This window comes from Rattus norvegicus, chromosome 15, assembly GCF_021556685.1.
Source record: "Rattus norvegicus strain SHRSP/BbbUtx chromosome 15, alternate assembly SHRSP_T2T, whole genome shotgun sequence".
Classification (NCBI taxonomy): Eukaryota; Metazoa; Chordata; class Mammalia; order Rodentia; family Muridae; genus Rattus; species Rattus norvegicus.
Window position 1 is genome coordinate 105,540,328 of NC_141548.1, and position 24,673 is coordinate 105,565,000.

At 43.7% G+C, this 24,673-nt stretch overlaps 1 protein-coding gene across 5 annotated transcripts in view; it reads left to right on the forward strand.

Annotated features, from left to right (window-relative positions):
* The window catches only part of Pcca (propionyl-CoA carboxylase subunit alpha), a 334,592-nt gene that overhangs the window by 289,996 nt on the left and 19,923 nt on the right, over positions 1-24,673 (forward strand).

Sequence of the window (24,673 nt, forward strand, 5' to 3'; positions counted from 1 at the left end):
GTATACTGTCTCAGCACACCAGAGCTCCAGGGACAGTTACTGTATTTCAGCAATGCTGACTATGCATCATAAAATATGACATCACTTTGCCGAGTAGAGAGGTTTCTGTAACCCTTGGTCTTCTCCCTTAACCGTCTGATCTGAGAACACCCAGGTTGACAGCTGAACAAAGTGGGGTTGAGACAGTGCCCCCAGGTGGTCTGATTGAGTGGACCCTGTGGTAATAGTGAGCAGAGTAGATTGTTTGGTTGCTGTGACTGTAAAGGGCAGTGGCTTTAGGATTACAGGGCAGAGAGATCTGGTTTACAGGAACAACTCGAGCTTGGTTTGAACTAAAGGAGGAGGGTGAAAGGAGGAGAGGAGAAGGGAGGGAGAGAGAGGAAAAAGGACTGAAAGATAGAGCAGGTTCCCAGGGGAAGAGCAGAATCATCGCCCAACTGGAGTGCCACAGGGTCTGGACAAAGAGGATGGCTCTAGAAAAGCTCGGAGAAAGAACTGTTGGGAGTTCAGTGAAAGTGTGCATCTACTTAGAAATGGTCATTTATCTGGTACAAACCTTTGATATTTGAGAAGTCTAGCAGGCATGGACTAAACATCCATAGGTGGTTGATATGGCAGATGGATGTGGTAGGCCCCCTTTCCAAGTTTCTATCTTCTATACTTTCAGTTACTTGCAGTCAGCCTTAGTCTAAAATTAGTAAATGGAAAATTCTTGAAACAATTCATGAGTTTTCAATTACATGCCGTTCTAGGTAGTATGATCAACTTTTGTACCATTCTGCCTGGAGTGTGACTATTGCCATGATCCTACAAATTTACATGGTATACACTGTTATTCATTTGGTTGACTTGGCTCAGGCATGTGTCAGGAAACCTTGATTATATAGAATAAAATGCAGGAGTGATGCTGCCAGAGAAAAGCTGTAAGGTATTTCCTTTGAGAGAAAAGTAAAACAAAATTCTTCACTTAATAAAGTAAGAAGAAGGCTAGAGAGCTGGCTCAGAGGTTAAGAGCACTGGCTGCTCTTCCAGAGGTCCTGAGTTCAATTCCCAGCAACCACATGGTGGCTCACAACCATCTGTAATGGGATCCGATGCCCTCTTCTGCTGTGTCTGAAGACAGCTACAGTGTACATAAACAAGAGAGAGAGAGAGAGAGACAGACAGACAGACAGACAGACAGACAGACAGACAGACAGACAGACACAAAGTCACCAGGTGAGGCTGTCAGGAACTCTGGTGGAAATAAACTGTCTATGGTGCTAAATGTCTCAAAATGCAAATTTTAATCATTAAACTTTTTTATAATTATGAGTGTTCTTACGACACTTAGCGCTGTCTGCTTCAGCCACCCACTGGGCATGAGTGAACTACTGTACTAATCTTGGAGTTATACCGAGGATACTGTATATGTTACCCAATGTTTCTAATAATGGAATTAAAACGTGACCAAATCATCCAAATTTGGCTTTGTATTGCCATCTTATTTGGCTTACTCCATAATCCTCATTGTTAGCAAGAGATAAATTTGGCATAGGCTGACTGATATTTTCTTGAATTCACCGAGAGGGGAACAAAGCTCAGGGTGAAAAAGGCATCTTTCACTTTTATAATTTTTAGTCCATCATTAAAAGTATGACTTGCTTTATGATCTGAAGAAACGCCATCTAAGTCTCTATATTAGGAACAAAAGTGAAGCCTTTCAGGAAAAAAAAGGGGGAGTAGAGCTTAATCTGCATCAGGCCTTTGATGTATTTCTAGATTTTAAGAAGCTTCCTGCCATTCCCGGCCACACTGAAACGGCTTTGGCCACGTGTCTGTCCAGGCTCTGGCTCTGTCCATCAGCATACTCATTGTTGGACTGCCTTCCAGTCAGCAGTGCTGTCTGCCATCACACCTAACATGTTAATCACACAGGCTGGCTCACTAGGACTTCAGTTCCCATTGCTTATTTTCCACAGGAGACTATGAAGTTAATGATGGCTTTGAAGAAATTAACTGTCAGCCTGTAGGTTTTGTTTTGAACTGTTTTTGGTCTACCCACAGCATTTTATTAAGAAGTATTAGCTGATGGGCTGGAGAGATGGCTCAGCGGTTAAGAGCACTGACTGCTCTTCCAGAGTTCAAATCCCAGCAACCACATGGTGGCTCACAACCATCTGTAATGGGATCTGATGCCCTCTTCTGGTCTGTCTGAAGACAGTTACACTGTACTCATATATAATAAATAAATAAATCTTAAAAAAAAAAAAGAAGTATTAGCTGATAGCTGAAACCGATATCTTAGCCCCGAGTCATAAATTGGAAGATATAGTAGATAATTTGTTTTGTTTTTCAAAGCAGGGTTTTGTGTATAGCCGTGGCTATCCTAGAACTCACTCTGTAGATCAGGGTAACTTCAAACTCAGAGAGCTGCCTGCCTCTGCCTCCCAAGTGCTGGGATTAAAGTGCGCCACCTTGCCTAGTTGACAATTTTGTTTAATTAAAAAATGAAGACAGATATTGATTGTTTGACTTTTTAAGATATGCTCTCTCATTGTGTGTGTGCCTGTGCCTGTGTGTATGCGTGTATGTGTATGTGTGCACTCAGTGCACATTCATATGCAGGTGCATACCTGTGCGAAGCCAGAGGTTAAAGTCAGTGTGTTCTTCCCTCACTCTTCTGTTCATTCACTTATGTTTTAAGACAGGGTCTCTCTCACTGAACCTGGTAGCTCTTGATTGGCTAGACTAGTAAATCAGTAAGTCCCATGGGTCCTCCTGCCTCTACTTCCCTGACCCTGGAATTATAGGCATTACCACACCAATTTTTTTATGTAGATCCCAGAGAAGCCACACTCAGGTCTCCATGCATGACAGCAAGACTTTATTTCCTGAGCATCTCCACAGTCCTTATTTCATTTCTTTCTACATTGCTCTCTGATGTGAAGGTGTGCCACACGTGACAGAGAACTGGGGATATACGCATCTGCTGTAGTGTAGGGAACCTCCGGGCCAGTCTACACCTCACTGCTTTGCACATCTCAGGACATGAGTCCCAGAATGCTGTAGTACTTTGTGCCAGTGGGTTTCCTCGATAAAGAACAACAATATGGGTCTCAGTTTCACAAATGCTTATTTTGCAAACAAAATCCAAGGGGAAAAGGAAGTAATTGATTAGCAGTGGCCACTGTGCTGAGGAGGGTGACCTGCCTTCAAAGACTTATGTTTTGAACTTCATAGTATGTTTAAGAAATAGTTTACTTCAAAGGCCCTCACCACAAGAAAATGGGCTGTTTTCCTGCTATTCTTGTTCCCTGGCTCAGTATTACTATAAGTAGCTCATATCCGGCTCTGTGGTCTCAGGTGGCCATTGTGTTTATGATCCTCAGGCTGAAGCTGCAAGAACTCTGGCCCTATTTTAAGTCAGTAACAAATCCACACTGTTTGACAGAGTTGACTGAGGTTCTCATGAAATGCTTGACTCTCTGACCCATCTCAAGGAAAATGCTTAGATGCTGTAATCATAGTCATTATGTATACATAGGGATTGTAGACTCCCAAAATAGAAAACCAAATTTACCAAGCCAGGCCTAGACAGACTCACCTGGTGCACATGCAGTATTGTGAGAACGTCTTCACTGCCATTCTAAATTTCTAAACAGTGTTCGCGGAGATAAAAGCCTGACTGGGAAGTGTTTGAACTTTCTCATCTGCAGATATATCTGCCTATGTAGAATTTAAGATGCTACTCTTACTACTGGCAACTTCTAGATAGTACCAAATTCACAGACAGGAGTGAGAAATGACTTCCACTGAAATTCTTCATGCATGGGCTGTATTCATCTGAAGCAGCTCCCAAGTGATTCTAGGGAGAGCCCTCCAAAGAGGCCCAGTGCTCAAGACTCTGCCTACGTAGCCTTGGTGGCACTGTTTTTCCTTCCTGCGTATCTGATGCATTCTTTGATTAGACCTAGGTTTGTTTTGGGACACAGGCCTGAAAGGACTTCAGTTTCACACTAGATTTCCCCCCTCATTTATTCGACCCCCTTTCTCTTTCCTGTCTCACACTGGAAGCAGAAGGAGTGATGAGGACTGAAAGGAAGTGAGTGGTTGATAGGGGAACACCAGCCACTCACAGCTTTCTTGACAGTAGTAAGGCCGTAGGGCCTGGTGCCACGTGTCTGTCCACATGAGACACTTTACTTCAGGCACTGGCTGCAGAGTGATTTTCTTCCCTTGCACTTCCTGCCTTCTTTTGTATTTACTGCACTAACTTGCTTTGGCAGCACTGATGGCAAGGCAGGCCACTTCCTAAATTTCTAGTTAGGGCTTCAGAGATTTACTCTATATTTGAACTGAGCTGGCACGGCCGCATGCAGACTGGGTGCATGAGTGGAGGTTTGCTAAAGTTCAAATATTCCATAGGTCAGGGCCTTCAGGAGAACCATCCATAGGGTATTCCATAGGTCAGGGCCTTCAGGAGAACCATCCATAGGGTATTCCATAGGTCAGGGCCTTCAGGAGAACCATCCATAGGGACCGCATGGTAGGGGTTACAAGAGTTAGCACCCCTCTTCCATCTGGGCTTACAGTGCTACGAATTCTTAAGGAATTATTATTATTTTTATTTCACTTGCAAGAGATCCATTCACATTTTCTAAACATACTGTCAGGATATACTTTTTTTTTTTTATTAACTTGAGTATTTCTTATATACATTTCGAGTGTTATTCCCTTTCCCGGTATCCGGGCAAACATCCCCCTCCCCCCTCCCCTTCCTTATGGGTGTTCCCCTCCCCATCCTCCCCCCATTGCCGCCCTCCCCCCATAGACTAGTTCACTGGGGGTTCAGTCTTAGCAGGACCCAGGGCTTCCCCTTCCACTGGTGCTCTTACTAGGCTATTCACTGCTACCTATGGGGTCAGAGTCCAGGGTCAGTCCATGTATAGTCTTTAGGTAGTGGCTTAGTCCCTGGAAGCTCTGGTTGCTTGGCATTGTTGTACATATGGGGTCTCAGCCAGAATACAGCAAATACAGAGGCGAATGCTAGCAGCAAACCACTGAACTGAGAATAGGACCCCCGTTGAAGGAATCAGGATATACTTTTAGGAAAGTCTGGTCCCCCCAGCCCTAAGGATGGCATTAGATGGTAGTTCTCAGGCTCTAAGAGGCTCCAGATGTGCATGGTACTGTATTGTACATATCAGGAGTACTCAGTATGTTTGAAGCATTTTCTTCTCATCGAACCTATGAGCTAAATCTGGGGACTTACACACATTAAAATGGCTTCCCCAGGGTCACATAGGATTCTCTGGGGCCAAGAGCTGTGATCCCAAGGCTTCAGCTACAGCAGTTTGTGGTTTTCCTTCTCCTGTACACAGCACTGACTTTCTAAAGCCTGTTCACGTGTGTCTGCCTCTACCTCTAGGGCTTCTGTTCTGAGTTTCTGCACATTACAGCCCCCACAGCAACTGTTCAGATCATGGCTCCCTGCAACCATCCCTTCTGTCGTTCCCGAGAAGGGAGTCCGATTTTCCTGATCTGTTTTTTCTCCCCTAGAAGTTAAGGGATCACTGGGTAGTCTGGAGTTTGCTGCCCTCAAGTCCAGCCAGTTAATAGCAGAGTTTGGAAGCAAAGCTTACATACATACGCAGGCTGCCGTCTCAGAAGGCTTCACGTGGGAAACACTGGGAGCAAAGCCTATTGTGGCAGCATACTTTACACCCTCACAGTGTGTCCTTTCAGTTCCCAGACACTCCTGAGCCGCAGGATTTTCCTAAAGGACCTGAGGTGCTCCATATGACAGAACAACATCTGCCAGCCATTGAGGTTGTGATCAGTAAATTACCATGGAAGGATACAATGTGGACCTGAACTGTGACTGCACACACGCGCACACACGCACACACGCACGCACAGACGCACACACGCGCACACACGCACACACACGCGCACACACACGCACACACGCACACACGCACACACACACACACACATCCCACACAGAAGGCTGTACCTAGGATACTAACGTAGAGTGGAAATCCTTCTTGCTCCTGTGTTGATCTTTTGGTCTTTTCATAATGGGCAGACATTACGCTTGTATTCCATAAAGTACTAGAAACATATGTAAACACATCAAACATATGAGTTATATTGGCTAAAATATCTGAAATAGAAAATATTCACAAATGAGAGAAGCAATGAAAGTAAGGTAGATGCCTCAGGAATGCTGATAACTTATCTGTGTAGTAGAAGCAATAAAAGACATGAGAATATAACTTAACAGAGCAAGTAATCACCAGTAAAGTGCCCAGAGGAGTAACTTATGTTGCTTTAATTGAGTAGGTCTCCAGATTGGAGATATCAAACCACAGAGGTTTGGGGGGTGGGAGTTCTCTGAATCAAATCCTGTTATAACAGGGAAAACAGGGTCACTGAACAGGACACCCCAGGCTTACAACTTTAACGCCATAGGCTGTAAATTTGCACATAATTCTAAGAAATGCTGTTAATGCAATTAATGTGACAGTTTTCCCCTGATAGGAACAAACTTAAAAAAGAAACACTGTGTCTTACATAAATTTAAGACTTACTACATATATAAGTAGTAGGTTAATGAAGTCCTATTTTTTCTTTTGCCACTTGCCAGTCTTTACTAAGTCAGTGTCACGTTTGAATTTCAGAGAGAGTACAGAAAGCTCTTCTCTAATTTGTTTTGGACACAGAATCCTTTCATCTTCTTTTTATTTATTTAATTTTTAAACAGTTAATTATTATTTTTATGAGACTGGGTTTTGCTATATAGTCCTGTCTGGCCTGGAAATCACTATGTAGACTTGGCTGGCCTCAAGTTCCTAGAGATCTGCCTGCTTCGGCCTCTGGAGGACTGGGATTAAAGGCTCATGCTGTCATGCCCAAGTACCAAATCCTTTCTGTTTAGTGGATAGTATTAGACTCAAATTTCTGTAGAGAATGCTGTTGTGGGAGTTTTCAGCTGTTTGACTCAAGGGGTAATTTATTTATGGGTTTATAGTTGCTTCAGACAGGACCTTGCTATACAGTCCTGGCTAGTCTTGAACTTGCTGCAGTCCTCCTGTCTCTGCCTCTCGCTTAGGATTCTAGTTATGTGCACAGTTTGACTTGAAGTCATGAAAACCCTCATGGTTGTTCCTTACAGAGGCACTGTGTACAGTACATTCTGAAGGTGTTTATAGTGCTGTATAAAGGGGAGCTGCCCCTCAGTTTTCTCTGAATACTTTCCATGGTGCAGCTTCTCCTGTGTCATTGTTTCCTCTGTGGCTGTTCTCATGTCCTGGAGGTGGTGTTCTGGTTCCCTGGGAAATGCTGCTTTAGAACAGAATGGCACACTCAGCCCACTCCCTGTGTTAGTATAAAATCTCCTCAGAGCTCCATTTAGCAATGCCTGCCTGTTTATAGATCATCAGTAGATTCTTCCAAACTACTGTGGTCACAAAGACAGCATGCCACGTGAAGCCTAAACAATTCATTGCCTGTATAGCAAAAGAACCCATCACTGCACATGTGTGCCTGTCATGTGTGTAAATTAACTTTATGTTCTCTGTTTTATACACTAGCAATAAAAATGTTAATATAGATGTGTTTGCACATATAGTGAACACACATATGAAGTGTGTTTGGCCTAACGCTGCTTGTGTTATAATGTTAACTTTGGTCCCCAAAAATTGCTTACACAATATTTACACATAAGACACTGATGGGCCCTGCTCCCAGTTAGCTCCAATTGATAAAAAAAAAGATGCCAACAGTCAATGATTGGGCAGGACAAACAGAGGTGAGACACAGACAGAGATAAGTGGCTCTAGTGGCCACTTCCCCAATTGGGTTTGGGGTAGCAGAGGTGAAATATAGATTTTAAAGGATGTTACTTCTGGAATACTGAAGGGGATTGTTTGCTAGATGTAGGAAGGATTAGAAGTGCTCAGCCCTTGTGCTAGCCAAGACATATCAAAGTTACCTGGTATGTGTGTGTGTCTTTCATTTGCAAAGCCAGATGGTCTCAAGGGTGGTTGAAAGAATGACCCACTGAGAACCAAAGAGGTTTAACTACCCACCACTACACACACACACACACACACACACACACACACACACACACACACACAAAGTTAATATAGGTGTACTTGTACATACTATACTATTGTACAAACAATATAGAAATCTTATCTTTCAGATTACATTGTTATCCAAAAACGAACAGAGAAGCCAGGTAAACATGTCTAGTATCAAAGCAGCAGTGTGTTAAACAGCTAGAGTAATTTCATATCGTCAATTGCAGCAGAGAAACTTTTCAGAAGAAAAGCTAGGTATTTAAAGTGAGGTAGATGGAGCATTGTAGAATTAAGGCTTTCATGAGAAAGGGACAAGGTTGGCCTTATGTGAGGCTATGGAAGGCTGTCCATTGATGTTTCCCAGAACCAGGCTTAGGGGAAAGCTTAACCCTGCTGTCAGCAAGATACCACCATGTGTCTTTGGTGCTCCGGGTTGAGACCAGAGTTTCACACGTTAGGTAAGCACTCCACCACCGAATATTTCTCAGCCTTGAAAAGAAGAACACCTGTGTATGTCCATTTTGACAGCTGTCTGCTGTTCTGTCCATGGTCATGTCTGTCAACACTTCAGTCTGGCTTATTGAACTGAAAATAGCAGCATTGAAGTCTCTGGGTTTCTGGAAAGGAAAGCCCCTCATGGGCTGATGTGTGGGACTAGTTGAATGTGGTTGGCACTGATAGACTTCTCTCTGTACAATGTTCACAGTGAGGCAAGTGACTCTTACAGTTCAAATGTGAAACGTACCCCTAGGCTTATCTATTTAAATGGTTTTTCCCTAGCTGGTGGTACTCTTTGGGGGTGGGGAGTATGAATCCTTTGGAACAGGAGGCCTAGCTGACAGAAACAGGGTCAGAGAGGCCCTGATTGAAGGTTATGGAAGCTGACTCTGCTTCCAACCCAAGATGCTGCTTGATTCCTCAAGATACAACAGGTCATGCAACAAGTCCACTTCACTTTATATGGAGTCCCAGTCCCCGTGCCTTCTCCTCTGTGCTGGACTGAGTCCTCCCTTCAGGTGTTCTGTCACAGTGATGTTTTGGGGAACATGTAAAAAAAAATAGACCCGACTATCATGGCAGGAAAAGACCACCACACTTAGAGGGCAGTTAGTTCCCTTTTAGTAAAACATTTATAGCTTGACAAGTCTGATTCAGCACACAACAAGAACCAACTATGTTTACTGTGAACTCGATACTCTTTGACACATACATCTTTAGTATTGTAACAATCTGTGTGCGGTATGGAAGACCTCAGTACTGGTCCTCTCCTTACATCCTTTTGGAGACAAGATCTGTTCTGTATTGTGTGTGCCTGGTTAGCTGGCCTGTGAACTTGCAGGCATTCTCCTGTATGCACCTCCTATCCTGCCCCGAGAGAGCTGGTATTCTAGATGCCCACTACCACATCTAGCTTTATGTCTGCTCTGCGATCTGAACTCAGGTCTTCTAGCTTGCATGGTAAGCAGTTTACCCACTGAGCATTTCCCCAACCTCATTTTCACTATCTTTAAAATCATTTTCAAATGCATATATTGTGTATGATAGCCCTAGCTGTAGGCAGTAACTCAGTGAGCCCTGGTTATGCACGGGTGAACAGAGTCCTAGTTACTACACAGGTATACAGAGTCCTGATTAGTGCACAGCTGCAGTCATCACTCCATTCAGGGTCCATCAAGCTTCAGGGCCCGCTGTTACCTTGGATGCTCCTTTCTGCCTGGTGGCAGCCAATTCCTACTCCCCTCACCAACTCTGGCAACCACTGTCAACATATAATTTTATTTCGCCTTATTTATCTATTTTATGGTGCTGAGGATGGTCAAACCTAGGGCCTCCCGTGTCAGATGCTTATAACCCTGCTAGCCTTTCATACGCATTGACTAAGGCATTCCTCTTACTTGCTTGGTTTTACTAGATTAACAGAGTGAGACAGCAAGCTCCTTCTGTATGGTTTCAAATGGCCCAGCCAAGACTATCTATAGCACTTACTTTGCAAATTTAATGTGCTTTAGAATCATTTTCAGAGCTTATAAGCCCAGCTTGCTGGGCTCACCCCCAGTATTCCTGACCTCATGGGTCTGGAGTGGGACCTCATGATTTGTACTTTTGATAAATTCCTTGGTGATGCTGACAAAAGAACTAAAGATCAGTCAGTACACTTTCAGGGGCTATGAAGTGTAGGCATACATTTTTTTCCAACCTGCTTTAATGAGGGTTCAGCCTCTCTATCCTTCCACCCACCAGAGGTGGTGGAAAAGAAAAGCTATTAGGACATAATAATAGGGGAAGCAGACCTACTTAGAAACAGTTATTTGGGGATAAATCCAATCGTTTTTGTCAGAATATCAGCAATTCAGTTCAGTAGCAAACACCAAATATGAATCAGCAGCTGCAGCCCAGTTCACTTGGCAGGCAGAAACCATACATGAACCAGCAAGGGCAGTTCAATCCTGAAGAAAATGCAAGGCTCACCAACTGGCCTGAGGCTGCAGGAGTGGCAAAAAGCAGGAACCTCGTGAGCAGCTCTTTGGTGAGTTTCTGTCTATGACATCACCACAAGCAGAGCTCAGCAGTGCAATGTAGGTGAACCAATATATGCGTGTTGTTATTGAATAACAAGGTGGAGCGATAAAAGAATAACATATCTGTGTTATGTGAAGAATAACACAGATAGAGTGGGAGCGCTCCATCTCCCACTGTCTGTGTGGTCATAGTTATATTCCTTTATCATATGTCATTTCACGTGTCTCCTTTGGCAAAACATCCTTTCACCTATGTCTGCTTCAGCAAAATATTCTTTCACATGTCTGCATTAGCAAAATATCCTTTCACCTGTGTGTCCCAGCAAACCATCATTTGACATAACTGACTTTCCAAAGAAACCAGAAGTTTCCACTTCAATGGAAGGCTAGTCATTCTTGTGAAGTATGTGTGTGTGTGTGTGTGTGTGTGTGTGTGTGTGTATGCTTGGTATGGATTTGAAGACTACTGCCACAAATCATTTAAAGAGATGACACATTCTGAGAAATCCCTTGTTAGCATAAGCTTGTTAATCATAGCACTGGAGTGCTGGGAGGTGGAGACAGGAGGATTAAGAATTTAAGGTCAGCTTTGGTTTTATATTGAGTCTGAGGTTAGCCTAGGCTAAGTGAGACCTTTGGGTGGGGGGGAGTGTTGGAGGAGGAGGAGGAGTTGGGGTTGGCAGTTTTACCAGGAGAGTTTTACAGAGAGACAGGTTGAATAGAGAACAAGCTAGATGCAGATGAAGACAGAACTAGCCAAAGAATGGTACGGAGCCAGAAGATTAGAACATATTGTCAAAGTTAGTATGAGTCCAAGCAGAGCAATTAAGGAGAAACCAAGAGAAAGAAGCCAGATTGAACAAGTCGCTTGGAGAGGAGTTTGAGCCAGAGCAGCTGGATTGAATCAGTCATCCAGAGCTCAGGAAGAACTGGGAAGGCATGGGCTTTTTCAGTAGTGAGTCTCAGACGCTGAAAACATTCTCAGCTTACATAAGATTGCACGGACACTAGAAGCTCCCAGGACTAGGCCCAGGTTAGTAGACAGAGGCAGTGAGTCTCAGAGACCCCCCCCCCAAAAAAGCTTTTACATGTTGCACAAGCAGCATAGAAGGAACTTACACAAATTAAAAAGGTGGTGTCAACATAATATGGAACCACTGCATATATGCAGTTTGTCATTGGCCAAAAACTTTCTTATGTACAGGACTATACTGCTAATCCTATGAAAAGGAAATGCACACTGATATGAAGTGATGAACACAGCCACTGAGTACTGTCTGAAAAGTGATTTCTCCGTGGGGAAAAGTGCATTGCAACTTAATACACGCATGCTTTTACACAGGCACACACAGAAACACAAGCATGCATGCCCTCCATGAAAAACTTTATGTGAATTTGCTGTTGTTTTCATTTCTGTCTTTTAAAAAGCAGGCAGGTGTTCATGATAGTGAGAACAAATTCAAAGTTGGTCTTTATGCTCTCAGTAGGCAGAAATGTAAAGGGTAGTTTACCAAAAAGAAGGCAAAGAATGGAAGAAATGAAGTAATGACTCACGATAGACAGTCTAATGTAGACACAGGGAGGCATGACAGGTTGCAGTAAAGTCCTGGCTGCCCAGGAAGCCCTGGGGTCCATGCTTTACCTTGGTGCAAACTCATTTTGTAACTCTGATTTTAAATCTCTTCAAAGTGTAAATATTTGTGGCTACTTTTTGTTGTTGCTGTTTTGTTTACTTTTGTGGCTTCTGGAGATGGGAATCTGGGATGCTGTTAGCCATGTCAGCCATGTCATCAGCCATGTCAGCCATGTCAGCCATGTCGTCAGCCATGTCAGCCATGTCAGCCATGTCAGCCATTGCATTTAGGAAGGCAACCAAAGCAAAGGTTTGTCTGGTCTTTGTTTGTGGTTAGGAAATCCATCCACGGTGCTGACACTGGGAAAATGGGGCTTATGTAGTTCTAGTTGTGGATCTTTTAGTGACTAGTGTGAAAAGGCATCATGTAAAAGCCCAGGTAGTAAAGAAGCCTTATGTCAGTAGTGCCTGAAAACTTGATTTTGGGTTGGGGGTTGTGATAGCATGCTGGCCTGTATGTACAAGAACATTCGGTCTATGTCCTACCTTGAGAGAAAACACAAAAAAGCTGTCATCCATCTTCCTGGGTTGGATTAAAATCTGCATTCCGTCAACAGCACTAGAGAGCCATTCCTACAGGCTAGGGGCAGGCTCTGTGAACAAAGCCCTATAGACCAGAGTTTAGGTACTTGGCACCAACATAAAATCCAGGCAGGTGTTACTGCCTGTAATCCCAGTTCTAGGGAGCCAGATACAGGGGATCCCCAGGACAAGCTGGTTAGCCAAAGTAGCTAGAATTAGAGAGTTCTAGGTTCAGTGAGAGACCAGCCCTCAATAAAGAGTGTGGGAAGCAATGACGGAAGATAGCCAAAGTCAAGTTCAGGCTTCACATATATGTGCACATACATGTAAGTGTGTGTTCCTGCACATTCAAACATGCATCCAAACACACACACACACACACACACACACACACACACACACACAGCAAATAAGGGATGTTAACCAACAGTCCCATATTTGGATAGGGGGTGTGATCATGGACACCTGTGATCCCAAGATGTCAAGATGTGGAGGCAGAAAGGGTCACTTTTCAGGGCCAGCCTAGTCTTTGTCATAGTTTCTATAGTTAGTGCTATTAGATTGTTGCTATAGAAAAGGTCAGCTCTCTGGGACCGTATTAGAGATGTGCTGGCTAGATTTATATCAACTTGACACAAAATGCAGTCATCTAAGACATGGAAACCTCACTGAGAAAATGCCTCCATAAGATTGAGTTGTGGGCACACCTGTAGGTCATTTATTAACTAGTGATTGATGTGGGAGGTCCCAATTCACTGTGAGTAGAGCCATCCCTGGACCGGTGGTCCTGGGTTCTATAAGAAAATAGGCTGAGCATGTTATGGGGAGCAAGCCAGTACTCCTCCATGGCCTCTGCATCAGATCCTGCCTCCAGATTCCTGCCCTGTGTGAGTTCCTTTGAAGATGAACAGGGATGTGGAAGTGTAAGTCAAATAATCCTGTTCTCAACTTGCTTTGGTTATGGTGTTATGGAAGCAGTGGAAACCCTAGCTAAGTGAGTGCTACTAACCTGTGGCAGTGAGTATCAGTGGACTACACTGCAGGTTGCAGTGCCAGCACCATGCGTGCTCCCTGACAATCTCCTGAACCTGTAGGTGTTTAAGGCAGAGGCAGAGCCTCATTCAAAGCCCGTGAGAAATGTCCTTCCTTATGAAGCAGGGGGAGAGCTCAGGGTTCTTTTTTGCTTCTCATTCACAAGCTTACAATAGTGCCAAGATGTTTTACTGCTCTGCCGTCCAGTTTGTTGGGTTAATTTGGGAGACAGTGTAAGTGACCTGGAGCTGTGCCAACTTCCAATTAGCACTCCCTATAACCACTGATTTCACTTTAAAAGTAATTACTGCAGATGTCCTCAGTGACCCTGAACAGCATCCACACTCTTAATCTACAGATAGTTTTCTCATCTAACACAGAAACTTTTATCTCAGGTTTTTAAGATTTAGCTTTAATTCTTAAGCTTACTTTAAAATAATGTCAGACTTACTGTAAAAGTCACAGAAACACTACAAATGCCATGCATATCACTTTGCCCAGAATCTGCGTGGGAACCATGCACCGCGGGTGTTGCTTCTGGGTATTGGTTCTCTATCTATCCATCTAATCATCTGTCTGTCTGTCTATCACTAATTTTACTGTCCCATTCTCAAGTTGCTAATATCTCTGTGCTTCTTCGGCACGAGACAAGCTCCTGTCCAAAGCAGCACAGTGTGGCTGCACAGTTTTGAGTAGCAGGAGATGACAGCATCATTATAGTTTGGTTGTCTCAACTATAAACACTTTCGACTTCTCAGTTTCCTCACTATAAAATACTGGCTAAAGTCAATGAAACAAATACCTTTTCTGGTCCAGGGCCTCCTTCAGAACCCCCAGATGCATTCTGCCCGGCACCTTTTTTTTTTTTTGGTCCTTGTTTGTCCAGAAGTGTCCATCAGTCTTTCTGACTTACAGTTTTGACATTTTCATTTGTTTGTTTTGTTTTTGTTTCTTCTAGACAGGGTTTCTCTGTGTAGCTCTGGCGTCGTGGACTTCACTCTGTAGAGCAGGCTGGACTTGAACTCAGAGGTCCACCTGCCTCTGCCTGTGGAGTGCTGGGATTGAAGGCGTGCACCTCCATGAGCTGGCCTGGTTTTGACACTTCTATCAGTAGCTGTCAGTTGGGTATTGTCTGGGACCTGCATAACCAGGTTACTGTCTGAATGCTCAGTACTCCAGGGCCTGGCCTGGTTTTGACACTCATTCTTTTTTTATTGGATACTTTATGTATTTACATTTCGAATGCTATCCCCTTTACTGGTTTCCCCTCCAGAAGCCCCCTCTCCCATCTCCCCTTCCCCTGCTTCTATGAGGGTGCTCCCCCTCCCAACCACTCACTCTCACCTCACCACCCTGGCATTCGTCTACACTGGGGAAATGAGCCTTCACAGGACCAAGGACTATTGATGCTGGACAAGGCCATCCTCTGCTGCATATGCGGCTGGAACCATGGGTCCCTCCATGTGTACTCTGTGGTTGGTGGTTTAGTCCCTGGGAGCTCTGGGGGTCTGGTTGGTTGATATTGTTGTTCCTCCTATGGGGCTCAGTCCAGTGGTTGGCCGTGAGCATCCACCTCTGTATTTGTCAGGCTCTGCCAAGAGCCAGCACAGACTCCTGTCAGAAAGCACTTCTGGGCATCTGCAATGGTGTCTGTATATGGGATGGATCCCCAGGGGGGACAGTCTCTGGATGGCCTTTCCTTCAGACTCTGCTCCACACTCTGTCCCTGAATTTCAGTTAGACAGGAGCCATTCTGGGTTAAAAATTTGGAGATAAGTGGGTGGCCCCATACCCCAACCGGGGGTCTTGCCTAAATTTTGGATGTGCTCTCTACAAGTTCTCCTTGTCCTTGGTGGGAGATTTCAGCTAACTCTTCCCTGTTGCTTTCCTGGCATCTGGGACTTGCTGGTGGCTACCCTCAGTTCCCCATCCCCCATTGCTACACACCTCTGTTCAAATCCTGACCCTCTGTATATCCTCCTATCTCTTCCCATACCTGATCCTGCTTCCTCTTTCCCCTCCCTCTGTTCTCTCCCTTCCAAGTCCCTCCCACCCTCTACCTCCCGTGAGTATTTTGTTTCCCTTTCCAAGGACTGAAGTATTCACATTTTGGACTTCCTTCTTTTTAAGCTTTCATATGGTCTGTGAATTATATCTTTGGTATTATGAGCTTTTGGGATAATATCTACTTATCAGTGAGGGCATACCATGTGTGTTCTCTTGTGACAGGGTTACCTCACTCAGGATGATATTTTCTAGTTTCATTCATTTGCCTAACAATTTCATGTAGTCATTGTTTTTTTTTTGTTTTTTTTGTTTTGTTTTTTGTTTTTTTTTTTTTTTTTGGTTCTTATTTTCGGAGCTGGGGACCGAACCCAGGCCCTTGCGCTTCCTAGGCAAGCGCTCTACCATTGAGCTAAATCCCCAACCCCGTCATTGTTTTTAATAGCTGAGTAGTACTCCATTGTGTAAATGTACTACATTTTCTGTATCCATTCCTCTGTTGAAGGGCATCTGGGTTCTTTCCAGCTTCTGGCTATTACAAATAAGGCTGCTATGAGCATAGTGGAGCATGTGTCTTTGTTATATGTTGGAGCATCTTTTGGGTATATACCCAAGAGAGGTATAGCTGGGTCCTCAGGTACTTCAATGTCCAATTTTCTGAGGAACCTCCAGACTGATTTCCAGAGTGGTTGTACCAGCTTGCATTCCTACCAACAATGGAGGAGAGTTCCTCTTTCTCTACATCCTCACCAGCATCTGTTGTCACATGAGTTTTTGACCTAAGCCCTATCAGTTGGATTCTGTCTGGGTTCTGCAAAGCCAGACTGCCCTAGGGAAGCTAGGCACTCCTACCTACCACACTCTCAGCACATCACTGTGACTACTTGGCTGAACTGGTATTGCCAGGTTTCTGTACTGTAAAATGAACAACCTTTCTTTTCTCAGTTTTATAGCAAAGGAAAGTGGTACCTAAGCTGACCATTACAATTTAATATTGTTTTTCATTTGCTTTTTCTCATATGGTTTAATGTACTTCAGGCTAGCCTTGAACCTGTTATATAGCTAACTTGGCCTTGAACTCCTGATCCTTATGCTTCTGCAGCCTGAAATCTGGGATTAGTATGCCACACTCACCAGTACAAAGTAATAAGATTAAATTCAAGATAAACAGATCCAGGATGAGCCCACAAGCTAGGAGGTAGGTGTGACCACATGAATTTAAAGGAGTTGATGACACCTTGACTCTACCTAGAGCAATGACTGTAAGTCATTCTAAACAAAGGAAAATTAGGAGGACAGTTTAGGGTAGAAAACTATGAACTCAAACACAGGGCCATGAAACTACCTTGTGTGCTGGGGCAACTACTGTCATTGGCAGCTTGCATTCTGAGTCCCCTAATTAATAAAGAACCAAAAATAGCCAAGAAGTGGGGAATTAAGTGGAAAACCCAAGTATTTGATGATCTCAGAAGTTATATCATTGCAGTATTTGATGATCTCTGAAAATACATCATTAGGATATTTATTTGTTACACTGAAAAATTGGTTTTGTTCTTATAGAGAATAAGAATAATCTTTGCCAAACTTTAGTCACTTTTCCATTTATATTTTGAATGAAAGGGGCTGGGGTTGTTGTTCACAGGTGTATAATTCCTGAATTGCACATGGACATGCACAAGGTCCTGGGTTCAATGCTCAACACGGCAGCGAAGACTAAGTGGAGGGAAGCAGGGAAGGAAGGACCAGTGAGCCCAGGACTTGGGATTCTGAGTCACTTTCTCTCCTCTCCTGTCTATAATGTCATCCAAGATGACGCACATTACTCACATCATCAGCAAGAAATCCGTAGGAACCTATGTCTAAATTTTGATGATTTGGAGACAAAAATACATTTCAAAAGAATTCAGTAAGGGAAGTTTCTACACCTGGTGAGTTTCTCCTTGTGAGGAACTGCTGGATGTGAAAGGTTCTCATTTTAGCTCTTGTTTTTTAAGCACTGGCATGTTTATAGATGCCTGCCTGCCCTTTGTCTTTTCTAGTGATGTAGATGTGTATCTTGGTCAAGAAAAAAAAAGAGATTAATTTTTCTGTATCCATTCAGAAATATTTTTTGTGTTCTATGAACCAAGAATATAGTCTTTTCCCAAACAGGTTATTACTGTTTAAAAGAAGGAAAGATAGATAAATGCAACACACACACACACACACACACACACACACACGATCGGGTGGGGTTTACTATATTTGTAATGTGCCACCCTCAATTCTCCATTTCTATTTGTCCTATAAACAGACTGTCCATACGCTCACCCCAGCAGGTAGTATCTGCTTTCTGTCTCTGGGTTTCCTGCAGTAGATGTTTCATAAGCATTAAATCCCATTCTCTGTGATTTCTGCCTCACTCATTTTACACAGAATAATAGGAGGTTCACTGGCCTGAGTCAGTAGTGCTCCACAGCCTCCCAACAGAGACATCTTCATTCTTTTGTCATTGTTTGGTTGAGACAGTTTTTTTCTTGTGTGGCCTTGGCTGTCCTAGAACTTGCTGTATAGACCGGGCTTACCTTAACTCCACCTGCCTCTGCCCCCTGAGCACTGGAACCAGAGGTGTGCGTCACCACGCCTGGCTGGACAAGCACACCCCGTGCTTAAGGTTTGCTCCTCTCTATCCAGGTGTTTTAGTGTGATAGTTGTTGGCATCTGGGCTTGGGTAATCTATGATCCTCTGTAATGTTGGCACATGTACTACTTACTTGTTGCTGTGGTAGAAGACCATGACCAAAGCTGACTAATGGAGGCTCCATCACAATGGGGAGAAGGGTTGGCATCAAGTGGCTGGAGTAGGAAGCTAGGAGATGGACCAAGTCTTTATCCACATGCAAGAAGCGGAGTGCAAACTAGAAGCAGAGCAAAGCTGTAACCCCAGTCTCATACGAGCCCCATGCCTTGATGAAATCTTTTAACCATCTAGATTCAGTCTCTGGTGAAGATCTTGTTAGCGATGGCAGAGGATGCTTCCATCGAAGAGCAACACTGATGGTACTCAGAGGCTTCTAACCAAGTCATGGAATTACCCCGTGTAGACTCCGCGTCACATAGAAGAAACTGCTTTGCCAGATGTACACATCGGCAGCCTGTGTAGGACCCAAGAGGCTCAGGAAAGGTTTCTTTTCTTTTCTAGTTTGCATCTGTTTGCCCATACATGCTAGAATGTAGCTGTCTATTCAATCTGGTGTTTGGCAGAAAGAAAAAAGTATGCACCGGCCCTTGTCGTGTGTGTGTGTGTGTGTGTGTGTGTGTGTGTGTGTGTGTGTGTGTGTGTGAGAGGGAGAGAGAGAGAGACTGACTAATGGGCTGTTTGCAGTACTGTTGTGCTGCTGCTGACTTTCAATGGTGGTAGACCAGCTCTCCAATGCCTTCCTTTGCTTTTGCTAGGCCATATGACTTCATCTTTTCATCCCCCTTTCCACTCATGAAGGATTTCAGCCTTCAGTAGCTAATTCGATAGGCCGAATTAGCCTGCCGGATGCCTGGAGTCTCGGAGCAGCTAGCCATAGGCTTCCATGTCACCTTGTTCATGCTGGACAGCATGTGTCTCCAGTTGTTTCCAGTTGGCTGAGGTCACAGCAAGTATATTTGTCCATCGCATCTAGTGACACAGACAAGACAAAGCATATATGGACTTTGTCATCCTTCCTCATACAAAGAAATCATAAATACACTTGACCTTAAAAAAGGTTTTTTTTTCAGGGCTATGGATTTGATAGGTCAGTAATAAAGGCTAGAGAAGAACAAAAGAAAAAAAAAAGACTCTTTTTGGTCCAGGTTTCTTCTAACTTTTCCATGGGGACAAGGAATTGATTATCTCTAAACTAACTCTTTAGGATAGACTTTGCAAGGACAATTAATTCACTCATGTTTCTTTTAGGGAAGAGAAACAACAGATTCTCATCCCCCTCAAAAAAAAAAAAAAAAAAAAAACCAAACCAAACCAAATAACAACAACAAAAACGAGACAGTATTTGGAATCTACTTTTAGAATTCAGTCAGAAAGAAGTTCTCCATTCAAAGCAGAAAAGCTGTTGCCCTAATACACCCCAGGCACAGATGACAGCAAATGACATCTGGAAAAATGGGAATTCTCATCCTTGGTGATGATACTAAATACACAACATAGCCGCCACCCTCATAGAGCTGTGGTTCATTCCTCTTCCTATCGCACCTTCTTCAGAATGAGGCAAGTGGTCTGAAATGGATGCAGTTACCAGACTGCTCAGGCCGAGAGTGATCAGCACATTGGTTATCTCTGTTGATCCAGGATTCATTCGTTCATATTCATTCTCTCTCTCTCTCTCTCTCTCTCTCTCTCTCTCTCTCTCTCTCTCTCTCTCTCTCTCTCTGTGTGTGTGTGTGTGTCTGTCTGTCTGCACACATACGCTTGCTTACCTTTCTTTTGATGTGATTTATGCTGTGTAAGTCTAAGACTGTGTCAAGGAAACAAGATACATTCAGTACTTATGCCTCCACCCAGCATTTCTCATCCTGCCCTCTTACCCAAAGCCTCTCCAGCTCAGGGTGCTGGGCTTCCCTTCCCTTCCCCCAGCTTCTGATTCCAAACCAGGCAAGTGCAGTCTTAGCCTCCTGGTCCTGGGCTACTCTCTTGTTTCTCTTGCCCTTTCTCCTCTTCCTTCTCTCTTCTCTTGTCTTTCACCAACTCCCACCCTTACTATGGCTCTGTTCAGTCTGGATCCTTCTACAGATGCCTCTGGCTCTATTCTCTTCCTCATATCAGCAATAAAAACCTTCTCCTCAACCATACTTTGGTAGGGTTCTATCTCATTGTCATTCTGTTAGTATAACATGGCCATTCCCATTAAAGTTATCCTGCTGACTTCTCTACGACTATTTTTTACTTTCATTTATAGTTTTTAATAAACCAGGAGATTGAAGGAACAGCCCCTAGTTGCCTATACGATTAGTAGTTCAGCTTACTTGAAATCTGTAAATATTTCGTCATCCAGAACCTGGCTTCCCAAACAGACTTTGACCGCAGTGCTTTCTTCTTCAGGCTCCAAGTGGATAGGAACCTTCAGGCTTTACGCACAGGTTCCCATCCTAATTCCTTCTAGTGTCTGTCTTCTGACTCAGGGGCAGCAACATGAAGGACACAGACACACTGATGGGTGGTAACTGTGTACACCAAACACTCCCAAAGCTCTGAGACTTTTCACATGAGCAAGACTCATCTCTAGCCTACTGGCCTGCTCGTGTAGGTTTATAATCCCCGTGGCCTGGGAGAGGTTGAGGCAGGTGAGTAGAAAGTTCGAGGACAACCTGGACAACTTAAAAAGATCTTTAAATAGAAAAAGGTGCCTTTAATCCCAGCACTTTCAGTTCAGGGCTAGCCTGGTCTACAGAGCAAGTTCCAGGACCTGTTTCCATCTGTATAGAGAATCCCTGTCTTAAAAAAACAAAGACAAATAAATATAAACAGGTAAAGAGGGCCAAGGGCTCAGCTCAGCGGCAGAGCTTGTCAGAAGAGCCTGCTGTGCTGCAGCATCTGTCTGCTCATCTTTTTGTGATGAGAGGCTTAATCCAGCCGAGTATGGTTGATTCGCAGGCTCTGGCTGTGATGTACTTAAATCCTGGGGTCAGGACTCCAGATACAAGGGCCATGACCCTTACTGACTTATGTGCCTTGTTCACTGATAGCCAGTGGCTTTATTGAACTGTACTGATAAGAGTTAGATTTGATTGACAGCTATTACTTACAGATGGGCCCAGAGGCAACAGTCCTAACTTCTGCATCTAGATCTTTTTGTAGTTACTTTGGGCCTTTGAGGCAGGCTAGATTCTGGAAGTCACTAAGTGGTGACAGTTTATAAAGTTGCAGTTCATGTTGGTTGGCTATGAGATAAGCATGTTCCTCTGAGAGTAAAAGGTGAAGTCTAAAGGCATTTTTTGTGTGTTGCAATCAGGCTGTTGTGGATATTAATAAAAGCTCCAAACTGAAGGAAAGAAAGAAAAGCAGGTGTGGAGGTTGGTACACCTTTGTCCCAGCCTGGGTCACACAGTGAGCTCCTGTTAAAGCAGGTAGGAGAAGAGATAAAATGGGAGGGGAGAGAAGGAAAGGAGAAGGCATATAAAGTAGAGCCTGGAGTTAAGGGTGGCCTTGATACAGGTGATAGAGTTGAGGTAAAACAGATCAGGGCCTCAAAGTAGGTTGTCCCTGTCAGAATTCCCTTGATTCTCAGGACAACCTTGTGAATTAGTGTCAACGCGGGACCCACAGTTTGTGGGTCAGGATCTAAACACACAGTTGCACAGTCCTGAGGATCTAAGCTGTGGAGTTAGACGTGGAAACTCAGTAGCTATGCTGAAGATGCTAGAGACATTGTGTCATTGTTCCTACTACCTCCTAACCTAGAGGGATCCAGGAGGACTCACTTTTTAAACCTGTTCTCAGTGGTCAGTTTTTAGCAGTACCCATGTGTATTGATATTGCAGCTTTGCACAATGCCTTTTCTGGATGGCCAGGTTATGGTGTTAGAGGCCAGGAGCCATGTTTCCATATGTATTCTGTTCTTTGATAATGCCCGGATGGCCTATTAAGTAGCTTTAAATGAATGGATTAACAAGCTGCTCCTGAAGTTCACCTTGTGTCTCATAGGGATCTAAGGATCGCAGAGCCCCATACAACTCCATCAAAGTACTCTTAGTGTCATAGAACCCTATTTTGTAATTTTTATTTTAGATCTTCTTTTAGAAGTTGTATGTAGTATTTGAAGAAATTAATCTTCTTTTTTTTGTGTAGAAATTTTAAGCCATAGAGGGAGGACTAAAATTAGGAATCTGTGTGCTGCCATATACAACATGAATAGTTTTGCCCTGTCTCATTCTGGAAAACTAGACATGTTTAGCCAAGAGACTGGAAAGAATGCTTGGTGTGTAGTTTTCTGTAGGCACTTGCTGGGTGCTTTGCAAATCCTTGTCAATTTAATCTCTGACAATATCATACAAGATGTTTATTTTCATGGGGCTGGAGGGATGGCACAACAGTTAAGAACACTTGATAGTTTTGCAGACCCATGTTGGATGGCTCATAACTGCCTTTAACTGCAGCTCCAGGAGGCCTGATACCTTCCTTTAGCTTCTTTGAGCCAATGCACAGACGTGTGCATATAAATTAATAGCCTTTTAAAAAGATGTATAATCTTGATTTATGAGATAAATTTTTGTCTGAGAAATTGTATTATCTGGTCAAAAAGTTATCATCTTAAGAAATTTTTGAGACAGTCTTATGTAGCCTCACTATGTAGTCAAAATGACCCTGAACAACTTCTGCCTCCACCTCCCCAATGCTGGATTGCAGGTATGTGCCACCATCTTTTGCCGAAGATAACATCTTTCCCAAATCCAGTTCTGGTTTATAGAATAAGATTCCACTTGCTGCTATTATGTTCTGATACTGCAGCTCCTCTCCCTTCCATACCACCCACAAGGCTTTGCACATCTTGTCCTACCATCATCATTGTATGTGTACAATTTGCCCCATACGGAATGCCAGCAGACTGTCTCCTAGCCCAGGCAGGGCTTGCAAGACGTATCACATGTGATCTGCAGAACTGCTAAGCAATCCCCTGATAGGGGTCATTTGTGGACTTTAGACTGCTGCGTGAAGGCTTGCTGGGGTGTTTTCTGATTGAATTTTTGGCCAACAGGACTACACAGTCATAGTCATCTCTGGCAGTGTTTATCCTGCCTTTATACAAGCTAGTTTTGTAATTTCTGCCAAACATAAGCCAACATTTTGTCCTATTCGAGTCTGAGTTTCTTCAATGAATTCATAATAGTGAAAACTTTTTATTATTTAAATCATCCAGGCCAGAGTGCTGTTGAAGAGGCCCAGCATTGGCTCCATTCCCAGCCTCTGGTGTTGAAGAATTGAGGGGGGAAGGAAGGCCAAGCTCCCCATCTGTTTTCCACAGAGTCCATTTGTTCCACATCCTGTGATAACAGTATACTCACTTGAGATGAGCAAACAATTCAAATGGAAGAGAGAGTATAGAGAAGGGTGGGGACCATAGCAAAATGGCGCGCTTCCCTACCTATGTGCCTATTTACATAATTATGTTGTTATAACATTTCCTGTACTTTCTGTAAGTTGATGCTGCCCTAATTACAGATTTTCAAGAGAACAGTTCATTGTACCCCAAATTACAGAGTGCTTTAAAAAGGTACCTTCTTACTGGCTTACCAAATACCTTATAAACTCGTAATTACATAAAACAATTCAGGGTAAAGAATGGAAACAGCTTGCACTGTTAACAGATGTCGGTATTGTTACATAATTGAGTACAGCACTTTCAAAGATCTATAATATATTTCTTGTATGAAAAGAAAACCCTGGTTCATTATAGTCATAATGTGTCACATAGACTCCTGATCAAACAGAAGGCACATGCCCTGCTTTGGGGTTCTGTGCAGTACACTGTAGCAGACTTGCCTTTGCGGATGGGGAAGTACTTATTTTAGCACACTGCCTTTGTGGGCTGCTACACCTACTTGTTAGACAGCCGATGGGCACCTGGGCCCCTTTGTCCTCTGTGCACCTGCATGTGGGGCCCCCTAGAACTGCACACTAGGGGTGTCTCTGTCCTCCGCAGACTAGTAACCTTAGAAGCCTGCTAGGGACTCCTTGGTGCTCCTCACAGAGGCCTCTCTGTGAGCCTCAGAAGCTGAGGGATGGGGTAGGCTCCCCAGCAGAGACTTTCCTTTCCCACTTTGTGTGTAAAGGCAGTGAGTGATTCCAGGAGCTCAGCAGAGAGGGAAGTTCCCTTTGGTGAGAATGTTCCGGATCTAAGGCTAATCTTCAGAATGCTTTCCAGCAC